Source organism: Prionailurus viverrinus, chromosome D3 (genome assembly GCF_022837055.1).
Source record: "Prionailurus viverrinus isolate Anna chromosome D3, UM_Priviv_1.0, whole genome shotgun sequence".
NCBI lineage: Eukaryota > Metazoa > Chordata > Mammalia > Carnivora > Felidae > Prionailurus > Prionailurus viverrinus.
Genome location: NC_062572.1, coordinates 38719687 through 38737599, shown reverse-complemented (window position 1 = coordinate 38737599; position 17913 = coordinate 38719687). Strand labels below are relative to the sequence as shown.

The 17913-nt window shown below is 41.5% G+C and overlaps 1 protein-coding gene across 2 annotated transcripts in view; it reads left to right on the top strand.

The window, feature by feature from the left end:
• Positions 1–9472: 9472 nt before the first annotated feature.
• ARHGAP28 (Rho GTPase activating protein 28) overlaps positions 9473–17913 on the top strand; it is a 226245-nt gene continuing 217804 nt past the window's right edge. For both annotated transcript variants that reach the window (XM_047827012.1, XM_047827011.1), the window contains exon 1: positions 9473–9736. The gene's annotated coding sequence lies outside the window, so the exon portion shown is untranslated. The remainder of the gene's footprint in view (positions 9737–17913) is intronic.

Below are 17913 nucleotides of genomic sequence, written 5' to 3'. Positions count from 1 at the left end.
TTTATTTTTTATGTCATTTTTGGTATTTTTTTTTAAATTGGGTTTCACAACCAGCATGGAGTCCAACGTGGATTTAACTCACGACCCTGAGATCGAGACCTGAGCTGAGATCAAGAGTCAGATGCTTAACTGACTGAGCCACCCAGGGGCCCCCACATCACTTTTTAGTAATTTCCAAATTTTCAATAATAAGCATATATTTTTAAAAACCCCTTTCATGATTATACATGACCATTGTAGAGAAATTGGAAAATACAAGTAAATGTATGGGAAAAAATAAAGATTATATCACCACCCCATCACCTAGGGAAAATAACTGTTAACATTTGGGTATATCCCATTTCCATATTTTTCTGTGCACTCATATGAATGTGCATGTGTTAAACTTGACTTGATACTGGCTGTTCAGTCATGTATCCTGCTCTTTCTTTCTTTCTTTCTTTCTTTCTTCTGCTTAACGTTGTATGGTAAGCTCTTTTACTTATCCTCAGTTTTTAAAACACCATTTTTAATGAAAGCAGGATTATCTCCAGTTTTGGGGCACCTGGGTGGCTCAGTAGGTTAGGCATCTGATTTTGGCTCGAGTCATGATCTCAGGTTCCTGGTTCTAGCCCTGCATCAGGCTCTGTGCTGACAGCTCAGAGCCTGGAGCCTGCTTCTGATTCTGTGTTTCCCTCTCTCTCTGCCCCTCTCCTGCTCACACTCTGTCTTTGTCTCTCTCTCTCAAAAATAGATAAACATTAAAAATTTTTTTAAATAAAATAAAAAAAAAGACTATCTCCAGTTTTTTGATATTACAAATAATGATGTGATAAAGTAGTATGTAAATGTTTAGCCACATATCAGATTTTTTCCTCTGGGATAGATACAAGACGTGGGATTGGATTACTCTGATAATCAGAAAAAAGAAAATGTTACACTAAAAGGTTTCAGTTCACAAGCAGCTAAAAAATACTTGCAAATAATTAGGAATTGCCAACAGTTTTTGGAAGTAAGCCATCTTCCCCTAGGCCAGGCCCCAGCCTATGTGTGTTTAATGAAGGAAGCCAACAGGTGGCTGGTACAGGTGGCTATCTAAGCCATCTTCCTTTTCCTAGGAGAAGAAAGATGGTGGGCTGAGAACACCTTGGTGGCATGGCATAGGAATATAGGCAGTGGATATTTCTAACATGGGTAGATTCCCAGGGGATTATTGCTGCGTTTTCCCTTCTGCTATAGGAGGTGTTCACTCTTCCTGGAGGGATAGTATGGCACGGTAGATAAAGCATCTTTGAATAAAGGAGTCATTGTATAGGGGCGCCTGGGTGGCTCAGTTGGTTAATGCCCAGCTTCGGCTCAGGTCATGATTTCGCAGCCTGTGAGTTCGAGCCCCATGTCAGGCTCTGTGCTGACAGCTCAGAGCCTGGAGCCTGCTTTGGATTCTGTGTCTCCCTCTCTCTCTCCCCCTCCTCCGCTCATGCTCTGTCTCTGTCTCTCTCTCTCTCAAAAATAAATAAACATCAAAAAATTTTTTTAAAAGACAAAAAGAAGCCATTGTATAGATGCAATCTCAAAACGGAGATGCAGCCAGTAGGGTAAGTGAGGCTGAGCTGTTCCAGTCACCTGGCTGAGCCTAAGGGGGAGGATCCTGGGTACCCCACACCAAGGGACTTACCACCCCTGCCTCAGCACACTGGATAAACCACCCATGAGAAGAATTTCTTCCAGATGGTGACTGATGCTGTGCTTTGCATCATTCACACTGGTTTGCTAAAAGAGGCAGAGAAATTATTGGCTCAGATTAAGAGAGAACACTACAGTGGGAAATGGTGAGCCAAGACATAGAAAAGGTCTAAACTTCTCCCTGGAAGCACTTTGATATTTATCTCAAATTTCTTTCATTCTCTGTATATGGATATATCTCCCATTGGGAAAACAGTTCAAACCACAGGCAAATAAAAGCTGAGAAAGAAATAGTGACGTTTCCTTATTTGGAATAAAAAAAATCCAAACAATTCTAAGAAATAATTCAGAAAGATTTCAGAGTAGCTTTAAGCTTTCTGTCTGCAGTAAGAAAGAAAGCTACATAAAAGTATTCTTGCTAATAAAGGGGGGAAATAAGATGATTTCTTAAAATCTTTGAAAGAATACAGTAACAAATCTCTGTGGAATACTATTTTCTATAAACGTATTTGTGTTTGGATAATTTTCCTTTAAGAAGCAGTTGCAAAAAATTATAGCAGGCATACCTTGTTTTATTGCACTTCACTTTATAGCCCTTTGCAGATACTGCATTTTTTACAAATTGAGGGTTTGTGGCAACCCTGCCTGAAGCAAGTCTATTGGCTCCAGTCTTCCAACAGCATTTGCTCACTTTGTATCTCGGTGTGACATTTTGGTAATTCTCATGATATTTCAAGCTTTTTCATTATTGTTATATCTGTTACGGAGCTCTGTGATCAGTGCTCTTTGGTGTTTCCATTGTAATTGTTTTCGGTGTGCCACAAACCACACCCATATAGATAGTGCATGTCATTGATAAATAATGTGTATGTTCTCACGGCTCCACCTACCAGCCATTCCCCTTCTCTCTCCCTTTCCTCAGGCCTCCCTGCTCCCTGAAACACAACACTATTGAAATTAGGCTAATGAGTAACCCTACAACGGCCTCTACATGTTCAAATGAAGGGAAGAGTCACATATCTCCCACTTGAAATCAAAAGCTCAGGATGATTATTAAAGCTTAGCGAAGGCAAGTCAAAAGCCAATACAGGCTAAACGCTAGACCTCTTGCACCAAACTGTCAAATTGTGAATGTAAAGGAAAGTTCTTGGAGGAAATTAAAAGTGTTACTCCACTGAACATACAAACAAATGATAAGAACATGAAACAGCCTCATTGCTCTTACGGAGAAAGTTTGAGTGGTCTGGATTGGAAGATCAAACCAGCCACAACATTCCCTTTAGCCAAAGCCTAACTAATCCAGAGCAAGCCCCTAACGCTCTTCTGCTCTACGAAGGCTGAGAGAGGTGAGGAAACTGCAGAAGACAAGTCTGAAGCTAGCAGAGGTTGGCTCATGAGGTTTAAGGAAAGAAGCCGTCTCCATTACCTCGAAGTGTGAGGTGAAGCAGAAAGTGCTGATGTAGAAGCTGCAGCAAGTTACTCAGAAGATGTAGCTAGGATCGTTACTCAAGGTAGCTACACTAAATGGCAGATTTCCATTATAGACGAAACAGCCTTCTATTGGGAGAAGATGTCATCTAGGAGTTCAGAGCTAGAGAGGAGAGGTCAATGCCTGACTTCAAAGTTTCAAAACATAGGCTGACTCATTTGTTAGATGCTAAGGCAGCTGGTGACTTCAAGCTGAAGCCAATGTTTATTTACCATTCTAAAAATCCTAGGACCCATACAAAATTATGCTAAATCGACTCTGCCTGGGCTGTATAAATGGAACAGTAAAGTCTGGATGACAGCACATCTGTTTATGATGTGGTTTACTAAATATTTTAAGCCCACTGTTGAAGTATATCACTTACTATGTACCTGGTCACTCAAGAGCTCTGATGGAGATGTCCAACAAGTGTAACATTTTTTCATGCCTGTTAACACAACATCCATTCTGTAGTCCATGGATCAATAAGTTATTTTGACTTTTGAGCCCTATTATTAAAAAAAACACATTTCATAAGGCCATGGGTACCATAAATAGTGATTGCTCTGATGGATCTGGGCAAAGTCAATTGAAAACCTTTTGGAAAGAATTCACCATTCTAGACGCCATTCAGCACGTTCATGATTCATGGAAAGAGGTCAAAATATCAACATTCCCAGGAGTCTGAAAGAAAGTTGATGCCAACCCTCATGGATGACTTTGAGAGGTTCAAGACTTCAGTGGAGGAAGTCACTGCAGATGTGGTGGAAATAGCAGGGAAACTAGAATTAGAGGTGAAGCCTGAAGATGGGACTGAACTGCTGTGATCTCATGTTAAAACTTTAATGGATGAGGAGTTGCTTCTTACGGATGAGCAAAGAAAGTGGGTTCTTGGGAAGGAATCTGCTCCTGGTAAAGATGCTGTGGAGACTCTTGAAATGACAGCAAAGAATTTAGAATATTGATGAAGCAGCAACAGGGTTTGAGAAGATTGACTCCATCTCTACTGTGAGTAAAATGCTATCCAACAGCATTCATGCTACAGAGAAATCATTTGTGACAGGCAGAGTCGATAGATGTGGCAAACTTCATTGTCTTCTTTTAGGAAACTGCCATACCCACCTCAGCCTTCAGCAACCACTACCCTGATGGATCAGCAGCCATCAACATCAAGCAAGACCCTCCACCAGCAAAAAGATTATGGTGTGCTGAAAGCTCAGATGATGGTTAGCATTTTTTTTTAGCGCAAAAGCATTTTTAAATTAAAGTGTATACATTGTTTTTTTAAGACATAATGTTATTGCACACTTCGTAGGCTATGGGATAGTGTAAACATAACTTTTATATGCACTGGGAAGCCAAAAATCCATTTGACTTGCTTTATTGTAATACTGGCTTTATTGCAGTGGTCTGGAACTGAACCCACCATATCTCCAAGGTATGCCTGTAAAATAAATGCTTTCTTGTTTAGGCAAACTTCATTCTCTGCAGAAACAGCAACACTAGAGTTTAGCTTTAGACCATGTTATCAATTATAATAACAGTCATGATAGGTCCTGTAAAAAAATGGCTTTTCCTTGAGGATAGTGACAGACACGCCAAATCTTAACAGTTTCTCTCTGCACAGCTAAATTAAGAGGCTCTATCATCAATCATGTCAAATTTGTTGAAATGCTTTTTATGTCAAGTTGATACACTACTAGCCTATTATAGTTACTGTCAGGCTCCTCATTTTTTTTTTTTAACGAGGTGCTCCTAGAAGAATGAGTTTATCATGTTGGTTGTGATAAATACACCACATTTTACTTTATTTTATTATTATAATTTTAATGTTTATTTTTGAGAGAGAGAGAGACAGAGTATGGGTGGGGGAGGGGCAGAGAGAGAGGGAGACACAGAATCCGAAGCAGGCTCCAGGCTCTGAGCTGTCAGCACACAGCCCTATGTGGGTCTTGAACCCACAGACTGCAAGACCATGACCTGAGCTGAAGTTGGACGCTTAACTGACTGAGCCACCCAGGTGCCTCAATAAACCGCATTTTATTTATTTATTTTTTTAACGTTTATTTATTTTTGAGACAGAGAGAGACAGAGCGTGAACGGGGGAGGGTCACAGAGAGAGGGAGACACAGAATCCGAAACAGGCTCCAGCCTCCGAGCCATCAGCACAGAGCCCGACGCAGGGCTTGAACCCACAGACCGTGAGATCATAACCTGAGCCGAAGTTGGACGCTTAACCGACCAAGCCACCCAGGCGCCCCAAACCGCATTTTAAAGATATAAAAATGGGTACAGGGCAAAGCTTAAAATATTGCCAGAAGAAGGCAAATGAGTTACAAATAATGAACACTAAAAAAGAAGGAAAAGTATTTACATTAATATTCTGTGGAAGAATATTAGTCTTGAAAAGGAAAGAAATTCCGGGACACCTGGGTTGGCTCAGTCTGACTCAGGCTCAGGTTATGATCTTGCAAGCTGGTGAGTTCAAGCCCCACGTCGGGCTCTGTGCTGACAGCTGGGAGCCTGGAGCCTGCTTTGGATTCTGTGTCTCCCTCTCTCTCTGCCCATTCCCACTCATGCTCTGTCTTTCTTTCTTTCTCAAAAAATAAACATTAAAAGAAAAAAAAGGAAAGAAATTCTAAAACATGATAAACCTTAAGGACATTATACTAAGCAAAGTAAGCCAGTCATGAAAAGACAAATATTGTATGACTCCATTTACATGAGACACCTAGGGTAGTCATATTCATAGAAACAGAAAGGAAAATGGTGGTTGCCAGGAGCTGAGATCTGAGGGAGCATGCATGTTGTTATCTTATGGGTACAGAGTTTCAGTTTTGCAAGATGAAAACGCTCTAGTGATTGGTTGTACAATAATGTGAACGTATTTAACACTACAGAAACGTACATTTAGAAATGGTTACGATGGTGAATTTTAGGTTATGTGCATTTTACTACAATCAAAATTTTTTAAATAGCCTATTGATAATAATTATGAACATGGTAATTTTTATTGGAAATCATAAACTGTCCATTCACGTCCATTTGATTTTCCAAAAATAATGCCGTGAGTTAGGATTTTATGGTCTTTGTTCTTTAGCTAAGGAAACCAAAGAGAAGAAGGCTGAACTGACTCAAAGACACAGAGCTGGGACTGGACCCCAGGGCACCTGCTTCTAAATACATAGCTCTGATTGCATAACTACATGTATATTCTACTCATTTATGTGCATGTTATGCATATCCACCAGCTGTTACCTCAGTGAAATATTCAATTCAATTCAAAGAATAGCTATTGATCTCATAATAAACTTTAGAATTGTATTCTTTTCCTGTATCTCTTAAACTCATGCCCCTCCTCAAAATGCTTGTAAATTATTCTCTCTGTATTCTTAACAAAATGTATTAAGCAAGTAGTCAAAATTCTATCACCTTCATTTATTGATTGAAGAAGCAGAGAGGTTCAATGACACGCCTAAATTCAAATGAGCTAGAAGCCAATAAAGAGTGGAGACCAGTTTAGTGAACCTGTCCTAGGTTCTGTGCACTATGCCTTTGGAAATCTGGGTGGTTGAGGCTGCAAAAATCATGTAAAGCCAACAATCTTTCCCTCACGGAGCCCAAATAACCTATGATCGTCTGTATCTTGGATTCGCGTCGGACTGAATCCTCCAGTAGTCTGTAACACTCTCCTGTTCGTGACCCCTTCAGTTCTGCTTTCATTACAACAGCAGTCTGTGTTGTGACTGTGTGCCTTTCACATCTGGCCCATCATGGGGCTGAGATGAGTTCAATACTTGTACCTGGGCTAAGTCTAGAACTTCACTCCTGGTGGCCTTGTCCTGTCACTGCCTGCCCAATACTTTCTAGAGCATGTATTGTGTGCCAGGCACTGTGCTAAGTGCTTGATATGCATCTTCTTATTTAGTTCTTTATCATGTCATCATTATCATCCCCATTAAATACATTGAAATTCACTTACTCAATTCAAAAAGTTAGGATGTGACAAAGCCAGGATCCAAACTCAGTTTGACTCCTGAGTCCTGATACTTAACCATTATGCCACTTACCTTAAATTTCTACCTGGAAGCCATGTGATTGTCATATTTTGTCAATCTCTAAATGATAAGAATGCTGCTTGTTCTTCTGGTGCACATCTTTCTCACCTCCTTTCAAGGCAGCTCTCTCCTTCTGCATCAATCATTACCGGATAATGTTTAACCTAAGAGGCAGAGCCCAGCGACAGTTCTCATTTTTTAAGAAACCTCATGGGCCTGGGGACTTGGGATTGTATTTCCCTTGTGTAAACTGGTATTGGATCTCAGGCTCCTCAAGGCTCTCTGTCAGCCCCCGATGCTGTGCTGACTCCGCAAAGGAGTGAGTGATAAATTGCTTGCTCTTGTGGCTTCTGTGCTTTAAGAAGGCGGTCATCCATTTACATCCCACAATTTCTTTGTCACTGTCAATGATAACTGATAACATTTATAATCTGGTAAGGTGAAAGAGTCTCCCAGGTGTCAAGCTACATATTGTGACACAGCTTTGTAAGTCCCTTATTGCATTCTCAAACACACCAGCAAAGGAAAAGTTGAACAGGACTGAACATAACACAGGCTGACTTCACTCAATTTTTCATGTGTATTGGTAAACTTTTGAGAGTTGTCAAACTTCTGAAAAGTTGCCAGGATGCAATACTAATGATCGCCAAATGCTTTTATGACATCCAGGAATGTACTTTAGACATTTCATACGCTACTTTCTTCACATTTTCCTGTGCATTAAAACTATGTGTATTGTAATGTGCCTTGATCTTACATACATAAAGCTTTTCAATAGCTGGCCCAGGAATTTCAAACCAGGATTTGCATTTTCATTATGAAGGTTATCATTTGAAACAGGTAATATTTTGTTTAATGCAAGACATCCTGCATTGATTAGCACTACAAGTGACTGTGAAAATTTGGTACATGAAAATTGGAATCTCTACTGGGACACTTGCTTCTAAATCTGTATTTAGATTTAGAAGGCCAGTAGGTGACTGCATTTTAATGTATATACATCTATCCAAAATCCCTGTTTACATGAAAATCATTAGACTTAACAATAGAAGGATCATCAGAACTATAATTTGTTAATTTGCTAATAGTTCTTCTGATTTTAGTTAGTGTGGCTTCCTGAGGCTACCCCATGTGTGTGTATATATATATAATATATAATATATATATATTATATATATATACATATATGGTACTGTACTATAGAGAGAGTACTGTATATATATATCAAGAGAGTACTATACTAGTATGCGTGTGTGTATATATATATATATTATATTTATAGTATCTACTAATGAGTGTCAAGAGTAGAGACAGAGATGCTGATATTGCAGAATTGTTTAGAGTTTGTGAGACACAGCCCCTTTTGCTCTGAGAGTTATTGAAGTTTTCCACTGCCTTTGAAATTCAAATTCCCAGAGCCTTCTGCTCAGCCCTGCTCTGACTAGCTCTTTTGAACTTAAGTGTCTTTCCTTGGCCTGTTAGCAAATCTCAGTCATGACCTTCTGGATACAAGTCCCTTTCCCTGAGAAGGAGGGGGCTTCACCACTGTTCCAGATTGGGTCTGGGAATGGAGAGGGATATAAATCTTGAGCTGGGTCTTTTAACTCCCAACCATGTCAAGGCGGTAGGGACTTTCTGTTTCGCACCACCAGTGCCCCTGGGGTATCCACTGTTCTACCCTTGGTGGTCCAGGAGCTGGGGAAAGTCTCTCAGTGCAGACAGGAATCTTTCCTGCTGGGTCATCCGCTGCTTTGTGGTTTCTCAGGACAGGAGAAGGTGGTGCTCACTCAGACACTGACAGACAGTGGACACCAGGTGACTTCAAGCAATTCCCAGGGCTTTCTTGACACGAGCTGAACTAAGTATTAACATTGATTCTGCTCCTCCAATGCCACTTCTCCCCATATACAATCCTCTTTCGCAAGGGTAGTCTGGCTCTATTCTCTTTACAGCTATTGTATATATTTATACATGCCATGCTCTGCTCCTTAGAGTATTTGTTTTTAATTCTTAAAATATATTCCCACCCTCTAAAAACAAAAAACCGAAGTATACTCTTGGCTTTCACCTATCAAACCGATCAGTGCTAGACCCAACCCAGTTTGCTGACCCCGCCCCGGCCTGAGGATGCCCCGCCCCCACGCCGCAGACACGTGCAACGCGGGCGCTGTGGGAGAGCTTACACCACCTCTACTGCGCAGACTCAGAGTCGTGGGTTCGCCCTCCGGGCAGTAGGCTGAAGCTCTGCGCGTCCCGTTCTCGGGGCGTCATATTTCTGGTCCTCAAACTCCTCCAGGTCCTCGCCTCACCACGGTGGCCCAAACGGCGTAGCTCTGAAGGACTCTGCCCCGTGTTTTCCCGCTCTCTGTGTGCTTAAAGAGAGCGAACGGGCGGAGAGAACGGCGAATCTGCAGAACCCCGCGGGGCCGCATATTCCTTCAAGAGTCCCAGGAAGCCGACCCGAGGGACGGGCGCAGGGCTGGTTGTGGCGTGGTCGCTGCCGTCGCGCCCTCGGCCGGATCGTGTGACTCCTGAGACCCGGGACCCGGTGAGCAGGCGGACGGGTCGGGGGACGGTGGTACCCCGGCCGCCCCCGGGGCCAGACGGTGGTTCCCGCCCGTGGGTACCGTTCCCGCCGAGGACCGTTCAGGGCCTGGCAGTGCCCGGGCCTTGGTGCGGAGATCCCGGCGGGGCCGCGGCTGGTGGTGTGAGGGGCAGGCCGGGCTCCTGGAGTGGGGGTGGGGGGGCGGGGGGCTTGGAGTGAGGCTGGGCGTCCGTGATGCATCCAGGGTGGAGGCTGGGGATTCAGGGAGAAGAGCCTCCTAAGGTTCTGGTGCTGCTGAGCCTTTGCTAGCTAGAAGGAGGGAATGGGGAGCCTGCTGTCCTTTGTCCCAGGTTTCGGAATCCTTCTGGTGGCCTTTTAGGAGGGTGCTTCAGCTTTTGGTCTCAGGACTTCTTCACACAGTTAACATTACTGAGGACCAAAGAGCTTCTGTTCATATGGGTTTTATCTGTTAGTATTTACTGTCAGAAATTAAAACAGGGAAAGTTTTAAATGTCAGTTTAGTTAAAACTCAGTGATGAACCCCTTACATGTTTTTTAAGTTTACTTATTTTGAGAAGGAGAGAGCACAAGTGGGAGAGGGGCAGAGAGAGAGAATGAGAGAGAACCCCAAGTAGGCTCCCAGCTAATAACCGGGAGCCCGCCTCCCAGGGGCCTCCGAGCTCAAGCTCCCCGTGGGGTTCCATCCCAGCAACCAGGAGATCATGACCTGAGCAAAAATCAAGAGTCCACCACCCAACTGACAACCAACGTGAGCTATCCAGGTGCCCTGTGAACCCCTTACATGTTAATATGTTTATGAAAAAATGACTTTACAAAACAAAGAGGGGCACTGTTTTACATTTTTGCTTATCTCTTTAATATATTCTGTTTCCTTCAACATTCAGTCTGCTGTGATATCCCATGTCACGTAGTCTGGAAAACTTCACTATACATACACTCCAGAGAGAATGAGATTGAAAAAGATAAGGAGCATCTTGGTATTTTTTTAAAGTGTTTACTTATTTATTTTGAGAGAGAGAGAGGGAGAGATGGAAGGAAGGAGGAGCAGAGAGAGAGAGAGGGAGACAGAGAATCCCGGGCAGGCTCTGCACCCTCAGCACAGAGCAGGGTGCAGGGTTTGAACCCCACGGACTGTGAGATCATGAACTGAGTGGAAGAAACCAAGAGTTGGATGCTTAACCAACACCTAGGCACCCCACATCTCGGTATTATTAAAAATAACATAATTGGTATTACAGACCCTTTGCAGACTGCCTGTAAAGGGTCCTTGGAACTCTAGGGTTCCCACTTTGAGAACCTCTGAATGAGGAAATTGGGAAGTGTCATCTGACCTCCACAGTGAAACAGATCAGGGTGTTTGAAATTAGCTGCTGCCAGGAACATCCACCTAGAGATGAGGGTTTTCTGACAAATGATCCTTTTTAAAAAAAAAATGTTTATTTATTTTGAGAGAGAGAGAGAGAGAGAGAGAGAGAATGTGAGCAGGGGAGGGGCAGAGAGAGGGGGAGAGAGAATCCCAAGTAGGCCTCAAGTTGTCACCATAGAGCCAGACATGAGGCTCCATCTGTGAGATCATGACCTTAGTGGAAACAAGGGTCAGTTGCTCAACCTACTGTGCCACCCAGGTGCCCCTCCCCTCATCCTTTTGATAATATTGCTATAGGAAAACTGATTGCATCAAGAATGATGTTTCTTTGAGATACATGGTTCCTAAGTTTTCATCCAGGGCGAGAAGCATTTAGCCTGGGATGAGAGGCTTTGGTTTCAGAATGCTCTGACAAGGGAGGAGTCATTTAGCCCACATAAATTCCTATTTTATTACGTATTCTTTTTTTGGAGGGATTATCATAGATTCTATGAAATGAAATTCTGGTTTTCCTCGATCACCTTAACTACTCCTTTTCAATGTCTCCTTTGCTGGCCCTTCCTCTACCTAAATGTGCAGAGGGGAGTGGAAAAGAGGGAATTCCATCCATGGTAATTTAAATGGGCTGAAAAAATTCCCAAAGTGTAAGCAGGCATCTTTCCTGCTGGGCGATGGACAGCTTTCTGGGTGCAGTGAGCACCATTGGTAAGGCTTCTCAGTACAGGTGAACTTGCAGTGTCTCCAGTCTTCTCTCTTCATGCAGTTTCCCTAGATGATTTCACCCAATCCCATGTGTTTTTATCATAAGAACACATTATCCACCACCACTGCTTCTAATTTGAGTTCCTGGCTCAAAATTTAGCTGTCTGAATAATATCTCCACTTTTATGTGTTGAGGACAACTCAAACTTAACAAAGCTAAAACTGAACTTTTGATCTTTCCCCTTGATGTATGCACGCCCTGCTTCTTCTGCAGTTTTCCCCTCTTAGAAATTGACATCATATTCTACTAAATTGCTTAGAATATAAATCTGGAAGTCATTCTTGAGATATACTCACTTGGACTTCTTATATCTCAATCTATCACCTAGTCTTAATTCATTTTGATTCCAAATTATATCTCTAGTACATTAGCTTTTTTACTGCTATTACCGTAAGTCTGAGTTTACCATCATTTTTTGCCTGGACTGCCCCAAAGCATCCTTCTTACTTATTCTCCTTACATCCACTTATATCACTGCCCCTCTCCAATCTGTCTCCAAATCTTTTAAAATCAGAAGTATGAATACATTGCTTCTCTGTCAGAAGTTTTACTGTGGCTGCTCAATGTTTTTAGGCTGAAGTTCAAAGTTCTTAACAAGGACTCTAAGGTAGCGTATGATCTGCCCCCTGTCTACTTCCCCACTCTCTTCTCCCACCCCCTTTCTATATCACTCTTTATACTTCACCCGTAGTAGGTTTTATTCATTCAGCAGGCAACATTTATGATTGAGCATACAATTTGTGCCAGATACTGTTCAGATACTGAGGATATAATGGTGAACAAAGTCAGGGACCCTATTCTGATGGAAATTGTACTCCAGAGTAGGGAATTAGGCTACAAACAACCATACCAATAAATGTCAAAGGTAATTTCAGAGGGCAAAAATTCCACAAAGAAATAAAACGTAATGTGATAGAAAGTGACGACAGGCTACCTGGCACTGGGTGGTCAGGGAAGACTTCTCTGTGAAGCTGAGCTCAGAATGACAAGAAGAAGCCAGGTCAGCCTTGTGAGTATATGGGAACAGAACATTCCAAGGAGTGATGATAACAAAGATAAAAGCTCTGAGGCAGAAACAAGTTTGTTTATGAAATAGACCAGTGTGGCTGGTCCATGGTGAGGTAGCATATTAGTTTTCTCTTACTGTTGTAACAAATTACCATCGTGGCTTAAACACACACACACACACACACACACACACACACACCAACAACAACAACACAGATTTACCGTTTTACAGTTCTGGAAGTCAGAAGTCTGAATGGGTCTCAGTGGGCTAAAACCAAGGTGTCTGCAGCACTGCATTCCTCTTTAAGGGAATGCTCTCAGGGAACATACATTTTCTTGCTTTTTCCAGCTTTTAGACATTGCTCACACTGCTTGGCTCATGGCCCTCACCCTCTACTTTCAAAGCAATGTGGTGTGAGTCCTATGTTGTGTTATGTTGATGACCTTGTTTCTGTCATCACATCTTATTCTCTGACTCTTCTGTCTCCTTGTTCTATTTTTAAGAACCCTTCTGATTACTGGACTACCTAGAGAATCCAGAATAATTTTACATTTTAAGGTCAATTGATTACAGTCTTAATTTCGCAACCTCAATTCCCCTTAGCTATATAAAGTAACATATTCACAAATTCCAAGGATTAGGGTGTAGATATCTTGTGGGAGAGACATTCCACCTACCACAGGTAGAAGAATGCAGAAGATGAGGACAAAGAAGTGGGTTTGGACCAGATTTTGAAAGGCTTGTAGGCTAAGTTAAGGAATTTGGATTTTATTCCAAGAAAGGGAAAGTCCTTGGTGGATTTCAAGCAGAGCAGTGGAGTGATCTGAATTGCATTTTAAAAGGAACATCTGTTTGCCATGTGGAATTGGATTTAAAGAGGGAAAGAATGGCAGCAGTGAGACTAGTTACGGAATATGTCATTTCTCTGCAGTTGGTTAGTTGGATTAGGGTGATAGCATTGAAGGTGGAGAGAAGTGAATGATTATAGGATGTATTTTAGAGATAAAAACTTGCAAATATATTTACATGGAGGTAAAGGAAAGAGAAGAATGAGGGATGAGTCTCTCACTAAGGTGGAGAAGGCTAAAGGATAGCAGATTTGAGGAATTGGGAATCAATTTTTTGCCCATGTTAACTTTAAGAGCTACGTTTGGTATTCAAGTGGAGATGTGGAGAAGGCAATTACGTGTAAGAGTCTGAATCTCAGTGGAAAATCAGGTCTAGAGGTATGTACTTGAGAGTTACAACCTAAGTGGGATTAAGGCCATGTGACTGGGTGACATCTTTTAAAGATACAAATAGAGAAAAATAAAGGACCTAGGATTAAACTCTAGGGCTCCAATATTAAAGGTGAGACAAAAGAGGAGCCAGCAAAGAAAACAGAAGATGAGCCAAGAAATTGTTTTCAGTTTTTTCGAGAGGAAAGGGGGATGACTAGCAGTTTGAATGCCAGTGAGAGACTGAGGTGAAAGAGAAGTGCCTGTTGGATTTACAATATGGTGGTCATTGTTGACCTTAAGAACAGTTTGGAGTGGTGGAGATGGACACCTGAATGAAGAGTGTTAAAGAGAGAAACAGAAGTAAGAAAGTAGAGGTGACTGTTTTAGACAATTCATCTATATCCTGAAGTGTGTTATGTGCCATCCCAACTTGAGGCCATAGCACACTCTGTTTCCTCCGCTTGGTATCTTTTCCGCTTTGCTGCACCCTCCCCCACCACTATAGGTCCTTGTGAAGTTCACCCACATACTTCTTTAATTATAAGTATATAGTTATGCCTCCCCCCCATATACACACATGCACACACTTACTATACACATGCCAGATAGTAAACTCCACAAAGCTGGGATGATTTTGCTTTGGCTCATCGTTGTATTCCTAGTATGTAGCCCAATGTCTAACGTCTGGTAGTTTCTCAACATTCAACTCATTCATTGAGTCAGTGAATAAATTAATATTATGTTCCAGTACCTTGGATGAATGATATGGTCTAGTGGTGTTTTATTTTTTTCTGTAGTTCATTGTTTTCATGTGATACTTGGTAGCCATTCATGAAATCATATAATGATCTATCAGGAGCACTGTGATTAACAGCTAATAAGCATTTTGCCTGAAAAATAATTCAGCATCTTTTGCAAAAGATTCTTGATAAAGAGCTTCATAAGTCATTTTACTTTTGACATTAAAGAGCTACATGCTATTCCCAAAGTTTAGCATTCCCAGGGGATAACAGAAAGCTGTTCTAAAGGTATGGAATCTGTGTGTGTGTGTGTGTGTGTGTGTTCACGCGTGAGTGCGTGTTAGTGTTTATTAGCTAGGTCACATTGGGAGGCCACTTAAACTTTCTGGGCCTTGGTGTCTTTATCTGTAAATTGGAGGTCATTGCCCTTATTTTGCCCACCAAACAGGGTAATTATAGTCAAATGAAATAAAATATGTGAGAACACTTTGAAAATTCAAAAGCACTATGAAAATCTAAAGTATTATTACCATTTTGATTCTCTTTCAATAGAACTCCTGTTACCCAAACAGAAAGATGAAAATACCCTCGTTTGCTTTCCTCCCTTTTAAATTTGGTGTCCTCTTAACGGGACTTACAGTAAGAGTAGATGGTATTAAACCTCTTATCGCTTGTTCAGGAGCCAGGTTCTCTAGTATTTTTATTTGGATCTTACTTGTACAGTAATACATTATCTGTCCCCTTTGTTCATTTACCTCTTGTGGAAAGAAAACAAGTCATTTGTTGACTTGGAATCTGTAGGCATAAAATGTGCCCTTCTTGTCTATTCAGAAATAGACACTATAAAAACATGAAACTTGAGGTGTTTCTTCAAAGTGTTGTGGGATCCGAGGTGAAGAATTTGCAAAAGACCAATATTTCACCTAACAAAAATCTGTGAATATTAAAATGCCTTTGTGCTAAGAGGAATATTTCTAATTTATCTACATAATATGTAAATATAGAGTAATTTTCACAAGCCATACAGAAGAATCCATTTTATTACTTACAGCTGTCCATTGCTGAATGTATGTGCATGTTAATACCATACTTAGTGCAGTGATTAGAGTTCTGAGGATGGAAATACATAGGCCTTGGTGCAAGTTTCAGCTTTGCTGCCTGCAAACCTGTGGTTGTGTGCAATTTATTAACCTCTCTAAATAACAGTTTCCTTATCGTTAAATAGGAATTTTTTCATAGAATGTTGTGAGGACTAAATGAAAAAATATTGAAAAAAGAATTTAGCTCATAGTAAGTGGTCAGTAAAGATTCAGGTTATTATATATATTATATACTATCACATTTATAATAAATGTAGTGTTAATACAACTATATTACTCAGAAATAATTGTATCAATTAATATACACATACTATATTTTAGTGTTAATAATAAAATTAATATAATATTCACCTATTTGTGTGTACTTTAAGTATCCTCCTATTCCAGGTTGAGTTGTGTTCCCCTTCCTCAGTTCTTAAGTTGAACTCCTAACACTCAGCGCCTCAGAATGTGACTTTATTTGGAGATAACAGTCTTCACAGAGGTAATCAAGTTCAGATGAGGTCATTAGGGTGGGCTTGCATCCAGTATGACTGGTGTCTTTATAAAAAGGGGACGTTTGAAAAATGATATGCACACAGGGAGCAAACCGTGTGAGGACGAAGGCAGAGATCAGGGTCACCACCTCTCTACAAGCCAAGGAATGACAAGATTGCTAGCAAACCACCAGAAGCTAGGCATGAGGCATGAACACATTCTCCCTCACCACCCTCAGAAGGAACCAACCCTGCTAGGAACCTTGATCTAAGACTTTTGGCCTCCAAAACCATGAGAAAAGAAATTTGTTTAAGCCACTCAGTTTGTGGGACTTTGTTATAGCAGGCCTAGCAAACTAATTTACTTACCCACTGGAAAATGAGTGAGGGTAGTGAGATTTTAGGGGGCTGTACACATAGGCAGGGGCACCAAGAACATTCTCCTGTACTTTCTTTCATTGTCCCCTATTGAAATCCTCCTTATTCTTCCAGGTCTGATTCCAGAGCCATTTCCACCAATGAGACTTCCCCAGTCTTCTGGTCAGAAGCTATTGCTTCTCATTTGGTGCTCATAACAGAGAGAGGCAAGCATGGTTTATCCTTTCCCTCTATACTTCATTCCTCAAGGAAACTAGATTATCTCATGTAAGAATCACCTCTACCCGTTTTCACCCCTGCTCCCTACCCATTCAATTCTAAGGGTTTTGAGAGTGAGGGGTGTATGTCATTCATTTGGGGTGTGTCAGTCCCATCCCCTATCAGCTAGTGTAGAGTACAGTGCTTACATAGAACATATAGAGTGGATGCTCAGTAAATATTTCAGCAATTGAACTGATTTTTCCTTCACTATTTCTTCATCTTTACTGCACTGTGAGAGAACCTTTTAGAATGAGGGAGGAACTAAAGTTAGCTGGATAGGTAAGTACCTAAAATATGTCTTTTTGTTGTTCAGGTGTATGGAAAGAGAACTTGTGGCCAAAAACAGCTGGGGAGTATTAGGGAGTTTGGGGCACAGAGCCAAGCAAACTAAGTTTTCTCAGTTGAGGTGGGGGATAGGATTAGATTTATAGCCTTGAGAGCAGTTCAGGGCTGGAAGGCTGAGGTTGGTCAGGTTGGGAATCCTGGCTGTCACTGTGAGAGGGAAGGTAGAGTTACAGTGCCAAAACGTATTAGGGCTGGTGTTGTTTGGGTGTGGGGGAGGACAAGGGGCAAATGGCAGGGGAGCCAAAAGGTCACTTTTGTCCAGCTACTGGTCAGGAAGGAGGACCTGGGACTACAACAAGAGTGCATCTGTGATCTAGGTGCAAGTAGGTTTGAAGACAACATTTTCCAACCCAAAACACAACATGTGATGAGTGCAGATGAATGTGTCTAAACAGGAATACAGAATGATTGAAACTGGAGTGATTCAAGAGAATGTCTCATGCATGGTTGCTGTTGTTACAGAAATGGTAATGGAGGTAGGCCTGAAGTGATGGTCTTTAC